This window comes from Lepidochelys kempii, chromosome 22 (assembly GCF_965140285.1).
Source record: "Lepidochelys kempii isolate rLepKem1 chromosome 22, rLepKem1.hap1, whole genome shotgun sequence".
In the NCBI taxonomy this organism is placed as follows: Eukaryota; Metazoa; Chordata; order Testudines; family Cheloniidae; genus Lepidochelys; species Lepidochelys kempii.
The window spans coordinates 10802002-10813377 of NC_136401.1; the positions used below are offsets into that span (position 1 = coordinate 10802002).

The window sequence follows — 11376 nt, forward strand, 5'->3', positions numbered from 1 at the left end:
GTCAAAAATATCCGGGGGGGAGGGTGGCACGGTCCCAAAGCCCTCCTTTTCATCAACTACACAGTTTATTAAAAGAACAGACATGGCTGTAATGTCTATTATTACTCCTGTAATACAGACATCATACAGCAAAGACTCCTCATGAGTAGAAAGATACCAAAGAGAAAAACCTCCTTAACTAAAATAGTCACCAGATTTATCATACTGGATCAGATACTCTATCCCTGGCAATACCTGAAGCTGCAGAAAACGGCAAACATTCTAACAATGGATTTGGCTACTTGTGCAATGTTATACAAGGTAGAAAGGGAGTCAAATTTCTTTCTGACCCATCTAGCAAATATCCAACATCTGACTGGACCCTCATTTTAGCACACATTTTACTATCAATACCACAAAATTGCCCTCCTTAAAACCAGCCAGAGCATGTGATTCAACCTCCTGCAGCAACAAATGATGCATGGAGTTCGTTTCACTAATTCTTTCATTTACATCTTATGTGACAACAATAAAGAGAAGTATGAATCGGTTGTTCCCCCAGTGCATCTGTAAATCTCAGACAGGGGACATTTCCCTCCCCCTGTAAACTGAATCTCTGTGCGTGTCAGGTTCAGGAAGCAAATTAGGGAAATCACCGACATGCAAAAGAAACAACAATTCTCTCTAGCGTAAAGGGGATCCTCTGTGCATTTCCCACTTGGGGAGAACAGCACGGGAGTGGAACTCCCTCTAGTAAGGGATTACCTACATACACTTTTTCCACCAATTTAAATACTGGAATAGAAACAAAGATAGCTAAATCACTGTAACCCCCTACTATGGACAGTTATATCACTACAGAAGTGTTTATATCAAAACAAGTTATACCAATACGAACACCTGCACTGATATAATTGGATCACTCACTTAACTATGCTGCTTTCTAAGCAGATATAGCTAAATTGGTGCAAAACCTGTGGGTGGGCCCACTCTAAGAGATCATCTCTGTGTGCCTGGTTCTGTGGTGTGGGTGGGACTCACACCCCTATGCAAAGAGGAAGTGTGTCATCACCCACCGCCCCCCTCCGACAGACAGATTATCCTGTGAGTGTGCAAACCCTGCTAGGCCAGGAGCACCTGTGCTCAGTGCATCACTTTGCAGGGCTCCCCAGGAGGCCCTACAAGCATGCATGGCACATAAAAGACAACTAATGCCAAGCTGCTGCCCTGAACAGCTGCTAGCCCCTATGGCTGTGGAGAGCAACCCCCTGGGATGGGGGGTAGCAGTCACCCTTGGGAAAGGATGGAGAGAGATCACCACCAACCAAAGGGTGAGTGGGGCAGATAGATGCCAGGGGGAGGGCTGATGAAAACAGGAAGGCAGCATGGGGGGAGGAAATGGACACAGAGACCAGACCAGGCTTTGGAAGAGAGAAAATGGAGAGGCCTCAAAGGCTATGGGAAGGGGTAGATGTCAGGAGGGAGTGGGGGGAATGGGGAGGAGGAGCTGCTAAGCTTTGGGAGAGGGGAGTAAGGGGTACTTCTAGGGTATGTCCTGGAAGGGGGGGGGGCGCACACCTCCAGAGAGTTTGTGTTGGGGCAATAAATGCCAGGAAGGATGAGGAGGCAGCAAGGTTTTGGGACAGGGAAAATAGGACAGCCTCTAGGGTAGAGACAGGAGGCATCTAGTGGCCTCTAGGCCAACCCCAGGGGAGCAGGGGTGGTGGTTCTTGGGAAGGGGGGGGGCGGGAAGGCCCTCTGGAGGGGTTAGTGCCCAGGGAGGGCTCTTGGGGGAGCACAGGGGGTAAGAGTTGGAAGACCCCTCAGGGAGTTACTGCCTTGTGCAGCTGGGGGTGCTCACAGGGGTGCATGGGGGATTAAGAGCCTGGGGGAGCTCTCCAGAGTGTAGTTTCTGGGGTAGGGGGCTTTCAGGTGCTTAGTGCCCAAAGGAGGGGGGGCAAGAGTTTGGAGGGGCTCTCAGGGGGTTAGTGTTCATGGGAGCAGGGGGTGAATGGGGGGTAAGAACCTGGTGAGGTTCTCAGGTGGTTAGTGTCCAGGGGAGCAAGGAGAGCCCTCTTGAGGAGTTAGTGCCCAGGGAGGGCTCTTGGGGGGGCCTCTCGGGAGGTTAGTGCCCCAAGGAGCGGGCGGAGGGGCCTCTCAGGGTGCATGTAGGGGGCCTTTTGGGGAGTTAGTGCCCAGTGGAGGGGGAGCTCTTGGGGAGTACTGGGCGGGGGCTCGGGTAAGAGCACGGGGTTGCTTTCAGGGAATTAGTGCCCAGGGGAGCAGGAGGGGATTCTCAGGGGGGGGGTTAGTGCCCAGGGGAGTGGGAGGAGGTGGTTCTCGGGGGGGGGGGGGTTAGTGCCCAGGGGAGCGGGAGGAGGAGGGGGTTCTCGGGGGGAGTTAGTGCCCAGGGGAGCGGGAGGAGGAGGGGGTTCTCGGGGGGGGGGGGGGGGGTTAGTGCCCAGGGGAGCGGGAGGAGGAGGAGGAGAAGGGGGGGCTCTCGGGGGTCAGGGACCGGGGAAGCGGGAGGATGGAGGGCTCTAGGGGGGGTCCGGGGGGGGCGGGAGGAGGAGAAGGGGGGGCTCTCGGGGGGGTTAGGACCTGGGGAAGCAGGAGGATGGGGGGCTCTTGGAGGGTCCGGGGGGTTAGGGCCCAGGGAAGCAGGAGAAGGAGGGGCTCTCGGGGGGTCCAGGGGAGCGGGAGGACGAGGAGAAGGGGGGGCTCTCGGGGGGTCCAGGGGAGCGGGAGGACGAGGAGAAGGGGGGGCTCTCGGGGGGTCCAGGGGAGCGGGAGGACGAGGAGAAGGGGGGGCTCTCGGGGGGTCCAGGGGAGCGGGAGGACGAGGAGAAGGGGGGGCTCTCGGGGGGTCCAGGGGAGCGGGAGGACGAGGAGAAGGGGGGGCTCTCGGGGGGGGTTAGGGCCCAGGGGAGCGGGAGGTGGAGAAAGGGGGGGCTCTCGGAGGGGGGGGTTAGGGCCTGGGAAGCGGGAGGAGGAGGAGAAGGGGGGGCTCTCAGGGGGGGTTAGTGCCCAGGGAGCAGGAAAGAAGGGGGGGCTCTCGGGGGGTTAGTGCCCAGGGGAGCAGGAGAAGGAGAAAAAGGGGGGGCTCTCAGGGGGTCCAGGGAGGGGGTTAGGGACCGGGGAAGTGGGAGGATGGGGGGCTCTCGGGGGGTCCGGGGAGGGCAGGAGGAGGGGGGGGCTCTCGGGGGGGTGTTAGGGCCTGGGGAAGCAGGAGAAGGAGGGGCTCTTGGGGGATCCAGGGGAGCAGAAGGACGAGAAGGGGGGGCTCTCGGGGGGGGGTTTAGGGCCCGGGGGGCGGGAGGAGGAGGATGGGGGGCTCTCGGGGGGGGTTAGGGCCCGGGGAAGCGGGAGGTGGAGGATGGGGGGGACTCTCGGGGGGGGTTTAGGGCCCGGGGGGCGGGAGGAGGAGGATGGGGGGGCTCTCGGGGGGGGTTAGGGCCCGGGGAAGCGGGAGGAGGAGGGGGGGGCTCTCGGGGGGGGTTAGGGCCCGGGGAAGCGGGAGGAGGAGGAGGAGGGGGGGCTCTCGGGGGGGGTAAGGGCCAGGGGGGCGGGAGGAGGAGGGGGGGGCTCTCGGGGGGGGTTAGGGCCCGGGGAAGCGGGAGGAGGAGGGGGGGGCTTTCGGGGGGGGTTATGGCCCGGGGAAGCGGGAGGAGGAGGAGGGGGCTCTCGGGGGGGGTTAGGGCCCGGGGAAGCGGGAGGAGGAGGAGGAGGGGGGGCTCTCGGGGGGGGTTAGGGCCAGGGGGGCGGGAGGAGGAGGAGATGGGGACTCTCGGGGGGGGTTAGGGCCCGGGGGGCGGGAGGTGGAGGAGGGGGGACTCTCGGGGGGGGTTAGGGCCCGGGGGGCGGGAGGTGGAGGAGGGGGGACTCTCGGGGGGGTTAGGGCCCGGGGAAGCGGGAGGAGGAGGAGGAGGGGGGGGACTCTCGGGGGGGGGGTTAGGGCCCGGGGAAGCGGGAGGAGGAGGAGGGGGGTGTCGGGGGGGGTTAGGGCCCGGGGAAGCGGGAGGAGGAGGAGGGGGGGTCTCGGGGGGGGTTAGGGCCAGGGGGGCGGGAGGAGGAGGAGGGGGGGCTCTCGGGGGGGGTTAGGGCCAGGGGGGCGGGAGGAGGAGGAGGGGGGGCTCTCGGGGGGGGTTAGGGCCCGGGGGGCGGGAGGTGGAGGATGGGGGGGGCTCTCGGGGGGGGTTAGGGCCCAGGGAAGCGGGAGGAGGAGATGGGCACTCTCGGGGGGGGGTTAGGGCCCGAGGGGCGGGAGGAGGAGGAGGAGGGGGGGACTCTCGGGGGGGGGGTTAGGGCCAGGGGGGCGGGAGGTGGAGGATGGGGGGACTCTCGGGGGGGGTTAGGGCCCGAGGAGCGGGAGGTGGAGGAGGAGGGGGGGACTCTCGGGGGGGGTTAGGGCCCGGGGAAGCGGGAGGAGGAGATGGGGACTCTCGGGGGGGGGTTAGGGCCCGGGGAAGCGGGAGGAGGAGATGGGGACTCTCGGGGGGGGGTTAGGGCCCGAGGGGCGGGAGGAGGAGGGGGAGGGGGGGGCTCTCGGGGGGGTGGTTAGGGCCCGGGGGGCGGGAGGTGGAGGGGGGACTCTCGGGGGGGGTTAGGGCCCGGGGGGCGGGAGGAGGAGGGGGGGACTCTCGGGGGGGGTTAGGGCCCGGGGAAGCGGGAGGAGGAGGAGGGGGGGCTCTCGGGGGGGGTTAGGGCCCGGGGGGCGGGAGGAGGAGATGGGGACTCTCGGGGGGGGTTAGGGCCCGGGGGGCGGGAGGAGGAGATGGGGACTCTCGGGGGGGGTTAGGGCCCGGGGGGCGGGAGGAGGAGGAGGGGGGGGGCTCTCGGGGGGGGTTAGGGCCAGGGGGGCGGGAGGAGGAGATGGGGACTCTCGGGGGGGGGTTAGGGCCCGGGGAAGCGGGAGGAGGAGATGGGGACTCTCGGGGGGGGTTAGGGCCCGGGGGGCGGGTGGAGGAGGAAGGGGGGGTCTCGGGGGGGGTTAGGGCCAGGGGACGGGAGGAGGAGGAGGGGGGGGGACTCTCGGGGGGGGGTTAGGGCCCGAGGGGCGGGAGGAGGAGGGGGAGGGGGGGCTCTCGGGGGGGGGGGTTAGGGCCCGAGGGGCGGGAGGAGGAGGAGGAGGGGGGGACTCTCGGGGGGGGGTTAGGGCCCGGGGGGCGGGAGGAGGAGATGGGGACTCTCGGGGGGGGGTTAGGGCCCGGGGAAGCGGGAGGAGGAGGAGGGCACTCTCGGGGGGGGTTAGGGCCCGGGGGGCGGGAGGAGGGGGGACTCTCGGGGGGGGTTAGGGCCCGGGGGGCGGGAGGAGGAGATGGGGACTCTCGGGGGGTTAGGGCCCGGGGGGCGGGAGGAGGAGGGGGAGGGGGGGACTCTCGGGGGGGGTTAGGGCCCGAGGAAGCGGGAGGAGGAGATGGGGACTCTCGGGGGGGGGTTAGGGCCAGGGGGGCGGGAGGAGGAGATGGGGACTCTCGGGGGGGGGTTGGGGCCCGAGGAAGCGGGAGGAGGAGGAGGAGGGGGTCTCGGGGGGGGGTTAGGGCCCGAGGAAGCGGGAGGAGGAGGAGGAGGGGGGACTCTCGGGGGGGGGGGTTAGGGCCCGGGGGGCGGGAGGAGGAGATGGGGACTCTCGGGGGGGGGTTAGGGCCAGGGGGGCGGGAGGAGGAGGGGGGGCTCTCGGGGGGGGTTAGGGCCCGGGGAAGCGGGAGGAGGAGGAGGAGGGGGTCTCGGGGGGGGGGTTAGGGCCCGAGGAAGCGGGAGGAGGAGGAGGAGGGGGGACTCTCGGGGGGGGTTAGGGCCCGGGGGGCGGGAGGAGGAGATGGGGACTCTCGGGGGGGGTTAGGGCCCGGGGGGCGGGAGGAGGAGATGGGGACTCTCGGGGGGGGTTAGGGCCCGAGGGGCGGGAGGTGGAGGAGGAGGGGGGGACTCTCGGGGGGGGTTAGGGCCCGGGGGGCGGGAGGAGGAGATGGGGACTCTCGGGGGGGGGTTAGGGCCCGGGGGGCGGGAGGAGGAGATGGGGACTCTCGGGGGGGGGTTAGGGCCCGGGGGGCGGGAGGAGGAGATGGGGACTCTCGGGGGGGGTTAGGGCCCGGGGGGCGGGAGGAGGAGGGGGGGACTCTCGGGGGGGGTTAGGGCCCGGGGGGCGGGAGGAGGAGAAGGAGGGGACTCTCGGGGGGGGGTTAGGGCCCGGGGGGCGGGAGGAGGAGATAGGGACTCTCGGGGGGGGTTAGGGCCCGGGGGGCGGGAGGAGGAGATGGGGACTCTCGGGGGGGTTAGGGCCCGGGGGGCGGGAGGAGGAGGAGATGGGGACTCTCGGGGGGGTTAGGGCCCGGGGGGCGGGAGGAGGAGATGGGGACTCTCGGGGGGGGTTAGGGCCCGAGGGGCGGGAGGAGGAGGAGATGGGGACTCTCGGGGGGGGGTTAGGGCCCGGGGGGCGGGAGGAGGAGGGGGAGGGGGGGCTCTCGGGGGGGTGGTTAGGGCCCGGGGGGCGGGAGGAGGAGATGGGGACTCTCGGGGGGGGTTAGGGCCCGGGGGGCGGGAGGAGGAGGGGGAGGGGGGGCTCTCGGGGGGGTGGTTAGGGCCCGGGGAAGCGGGTCTCTGAGGACGGGGGCCCCGGAGTGGGGGAGGGGGAGGCAGCCCCCGGGCCCGGCTCTCGCGGTCTCCCCCCGGCCCGGCCCCGTTCCGTTACCTGCGGTGGCTGGGCCCGGCGCCCCGGGCCGCGCGGCAGACCGAGCCCCTAGCTGGGGCCGCGCCGGGGCCCCCGCTGGGCCATGGCGGCGGCGGGCGGGCGGGCGCGCGGGGGCCGCCGCTGCCTCCTCCCTGCTGGGGGCGGCGCCGGGCGGGGGGGGGGGGGCGGCTCGCGCGGGCTCTCCGGGCGGGGGGGGCGGGGGGCGCGCGGGGCCCGGGCGCTCGAGCTCCGCGCTCCAGCCGGGCCGGGCACTTTGTTTGTGTCCCACAATGCACCGCGGCCGCGGCCGGCCGGGCGGGCGGAGGAGGGGCCGCCTGCCCGGCGCAGGCGCAGGCGCAGTGCGAGGCTCGCGCGGCGCGTGCCCGGGCCCCAGCCTGTGGCCGGCGCCCAACGGTGCGCGCGCGGTCCCCGGGGCAGGGTCCTGCAGCCCGGGGCGCGCACGGCTCCAAGTTAGCGCGGAGCCGCCGCCCGGGGCCTGCACGCGCCCGGTGCTCGCATCAGGCTGCTGCGGGAGGACACAGTGCAGCCCGATGCACTCACGGCCTCCAGTGCTGGGGCGGGTACCGCAGCCCGAGGCATGCAGGGTCCCCCCGCCTAATCCATATGGTACAGTTCCCAATTTGAATCTTAAACTGTCATTTCCAGCTGCCGCTCCCATCACTTCCAGTGGCCGTTCCCAGGTGCCTGCCTCCTCATGTAGGCCCAGCTGCAGCAGAACCATCTGATACTTCCAGCCCTTTTGGTGTGAAAGGAATGTCAGCCCCACCTTGCTGGGCAAAGAGCAGCAGAGAAAAAGAGACTATCATTTCGCCTGACATGCCTTTTATGTACGAAGTAGTGTGTGGATTTGCATCACCCCAGGGTCAGCTCTGAAGGCAATTGCAGTTCACCACGATAAGCCAACGGCAGCTCTTGGGAAGTGCAGCCTCTACCTGCTCCTGAGGGTAGCCCTGTTCCTTCCCTGGCCTTTCGGGTAGACTGTCACCTCACCTGGTGCTCAGGGTTCGCAGGAGAATGGAATGGCGTCTTGCCTCTGCTCAGGGCATACAAGGCAAGTGAGGGAAATCTTGCCCATTCTCACACCAATGTGTTTTCTCCCAGGAGCCAGATCACAATCTCCCCCTTGGAAACACACTCCATGTTCAGCCGCTCCTGACAGTACAGAAAATGACTGAACCCTGCTCAGAATGAGAGATGTCTTTTAGAATTTGGCAGTGGCAGATTAGAGCAATGGTTGACCAGATCAGCCACATGTCATGCTCTGAAGCACCCTGGAGCCTGTCCAGCTGTGGATTTAAGGAAGCACCCATCCTCGCTCCTTGCATGTGGAATTATTTTCTGACAGCACCCTTCCCTTCCCCGCCTCCCAAAAGTCACTCTGCATGGCTGCATAGTTCATCCATCCAGGTCAAATTCTGAGTTAATCCCTCCCTAGAACTTGGTCCATGTTAATGCTAACCCAAGGTAAGCATGGCTTGATTTAACTTGATTAGTGCAGCCATTTGCTACACATTTTTGTAAGAAATTCTAAATAAATTGCAGCAGGAAACACAGTGAAAGGCCACAGTCCAAAAGTATTAATCAGCAGTGAAAAATCTAAATCGTCTGCTGGAAAGTGACACACTGCTCACTGTTGTAAAGATAAAAAACAGGAGCAAGTTCTCAGTGCTGTATTAAAAATACTGGGGTAATTGTAATAGGTTCCTAGCAAAACTAGTGAGCCTTGCTGGAAACCAGCATGAGAATGAGCAGATTCCAGGAATTCTCTACCTGCTTCCTGCTTCGTCTTTGACTTATTCTGGCTTTACACCAAAGTACAGCAACTACAATGGGAGCTTGATTCAAAACTGCCTTGCACCTTGTGTTGTCATTTACACCTCTGCAAAGCAGGAGTAAAATTTTCCCATGCCAATTTGGCAGCATTAAATGAAGACCCACTCTGCATAGGTGTAAATGGAGACATAAGTCGTGAGGCAGTGGAGAATCAGGCCCTGGCTGCCATGGATTATTCCTGATTTACACTAATTTGAGTTGATGATCAGACCTACTTTATCCCAGCCTCTAAATGCTGATGCAAAAATTGCCAAGCCAATGCATCAGCCGAAGTAAACTGGCATAGTTCAACTGATTTCAGTGGAACTACAATCAAGGATCATGCCTACACACTTTGAGCCTGATTCTCCTCTCACCTAATCCTTGCAAATCGGGGTATAGCAGATGTGGAGCTGCTATGTACTAATCTAAGAATACTATAGTAATTGATGAATTCTATAGGTGATCTGGTCAGTGAGGCAAAGATACTGTACAGTTGCACTGGATTATTAGGCTTTCCTATATGAATGTATTGATCTAACTTAATAGGGGGCTGTTGGCCAAACAAACACACACTTGAAAGACAATGGGGAAAGCTGTTTGTTTTGTGGATCCTATAACCTGTCTTCAATGAAGGTACAAGCCTGGTGTTGCCACTGCTGGGAGGTAGAGATCATCAGAACACCAAATGCTCAAAAGGACACTAGCGAGAGAAGGGCAGGGACTTGAGGATGCTGTACCTGGTGAGAACAGACTGAGATGAAAGAGAGAGACAGGTCCAGCAAGGGTGTCTAAAAGCAACTGAGGCTTCTGTGGCTTCCAGGGAATGGTAAACCTTAGGGAAAGACTGGCACGCACATAGGCTGTCCATTGGTGTAAGTGTTGTAGCTGTGTTGGTCCCAGGATGTGAGAGAGACAAGATATCTTTTATGGGACTAATTTCTATTGGTGGAAGGTACCAGCTTTCAAACTACACAGGTTTAAGACCTGTTTTCTATTAAATGCTTTTGTTCTGAATAAATAATCATGTGCTTTCAGGAGACTGCCTGGCTACTGCTGCTCCCAGAGGTAACAGAACTGCAGGTACTGAACCTAATTCAGATCTGCCAAGAATATCATGACTGACATCTGGGGACTGCAGCACAAGGCCCAGTCTGAGAGTGAGCGCATCATGTGATTCCACCCTAACAAAGGTGATGGCTTCAGGCCCAAGAGGGGGTACAGTCCAGCAAGGGATCAGAGGGGCAATTAGCTCAGATAAGGGGTAACTTTATTGACGTCCATGGAGTTACACTGCTGTAAAACCAGTGTAAAATAAATCAGACTCTCACTGCTGTCATAGAATCATAGAATATCAGGGTTGGAAGGGACCTCAGGAGGTCATCTCGTCCAACCCCCTGCTCAAAGTAGGACCAGTCCCCAAATCCCTAAATGGCCCCCTCAAGGATTGAACTGACAACCCTGGGTTTAGCAGTGTAGTCAGTCAACCAGTCTGACAGTGGAATGCAACACACCCTAGCTTGGTGCGGTATCTTCCACACAAAGCACATCTAAAAATGCTGTATGGAATCAAACAAAGACACTGGATAGTGCACAGCATAAGTTATTGAACAAAGCAGTGCTGGAAAGCCAGAATGCATGGTGAACAAATAAAGCATTCTAGTTAGAAGGCCATAACAAGGGGTAAGGGAAATTAATAGTCATACAGGAGAGAGAAAAGGTACATCTTTGGGTGAGATTTTAAATTAGCTGAAGTGTCCGTGAAGCGTGGGAACATATGAAGAATATCCCAGATAGAAGAATCTGTAGAGAATTTTCTCACCCCAAGTGTGGCTTGTGGGAGAAGAACAATGAACTTCTGATCTATGCCACCAGTAATGGTAGGTAGGTTCAACTCTGGTGGTCAGATAAACAGGGATATAACCTGTGTGAACGGTGGCATGGACTGGCCCAACTCCGCTTGGATAATGGGGTTCCCGCTAAGAATTATGGCAGTGATAGAAATGCCATCACACTACAGTGGGCTCAGAATGACCTGCAAATAAACACATAAGACTTATCATACCGGAACAGACCAGAGGAGCATTTCAAGCAATACCCCACCACTGATCAGATATTTCAGAGGAAAAGGAATGAACCTCCAGTGAAAAAGCATTTACATCCACCTGTCCTTGTTTGTACATGTGCAGGTTGGCAAAGAGATATTAAATTCTGTACAGAAATGGGAACAAAAGTGTCGTGTCATTGCATGAAACAAAACATTGACAAAATTATTTATTGTTTGATTTACCGTTTATATAGTGAAAGCACCTGGAGGCCACAGGCAGGCACTGTACAAACATAGTAAAGGACAGTCCCAGGCCCAAATGACACAACGTATGTGATCACAGGTAATGAGCTATCATCTTATAAAATGAGGCATGAGGAAATGACAATGGACAATGACTATAGGCGAGAACCTCAGTGGGTGTAACTGAGCATACTTCTTCAACTTTGGAGCAGAACTGATTTACACGAGTGAGGATCTGGCCCCATACCTCTAGGTATTCTGTTCTGTGCATGGTAGGGAGGAGTGTAAATTATCTAGGGTCTGATCCTGCAAACTCTTACTCCCACAAGTAAACCCTTGAATTCAAGTGAGGAAGGACTGCTCATGGGAGTAAGTGGCTGCAGGATCAGAAACTCAGCGGATGCACTTTGCTTTCCTCGGAAAACTCCAGCCCCCAACTAAAACCCCTCCAACGCATTATTAAGGATCTACAACCTATCCTGAAGGATGACCCAACACTCTCACAAATCTTGGGAGACAGGCCAGTCCTTGCCTACAGACAGCCCCCCAACCTGAAGCAAATACTCACCAACAACCACATACCACACAACAGAACCACTAACCCAGG

At 60.5% G+C, this 11376-nt stretch overlaps 1 protein-coding gene across 7 annotated transcripts in view; it reads right to left on the reverse strand.

Annotated features, from left to right (window-relative positions):
- Positions 1-6940, reverse strand: part of ZBTB44 (zinc finger and BTB domain containing 44) — a 154285-nt gene extending 147345 nt beyond the window's left edge. For 5 of the 7 annotated variants that reach the window (XR_012155952.2, XR_012155950.2, XR_012155951.2 and 2 more), the window contains exon 1: positions 6668-6940. The gene's annotated coding sequence lies outside the window, so the exon portion shown is untranslated. The remainder of the gene's footprint in view (positions 1-6667) is intronic. The other 2 variants (XR_012155953.2, XM_073321187.2) reach the window with 1 other exon arrangement.
- Between the last annotated feature and the right edge of the window lie 4436 nt (positions 6941-11376).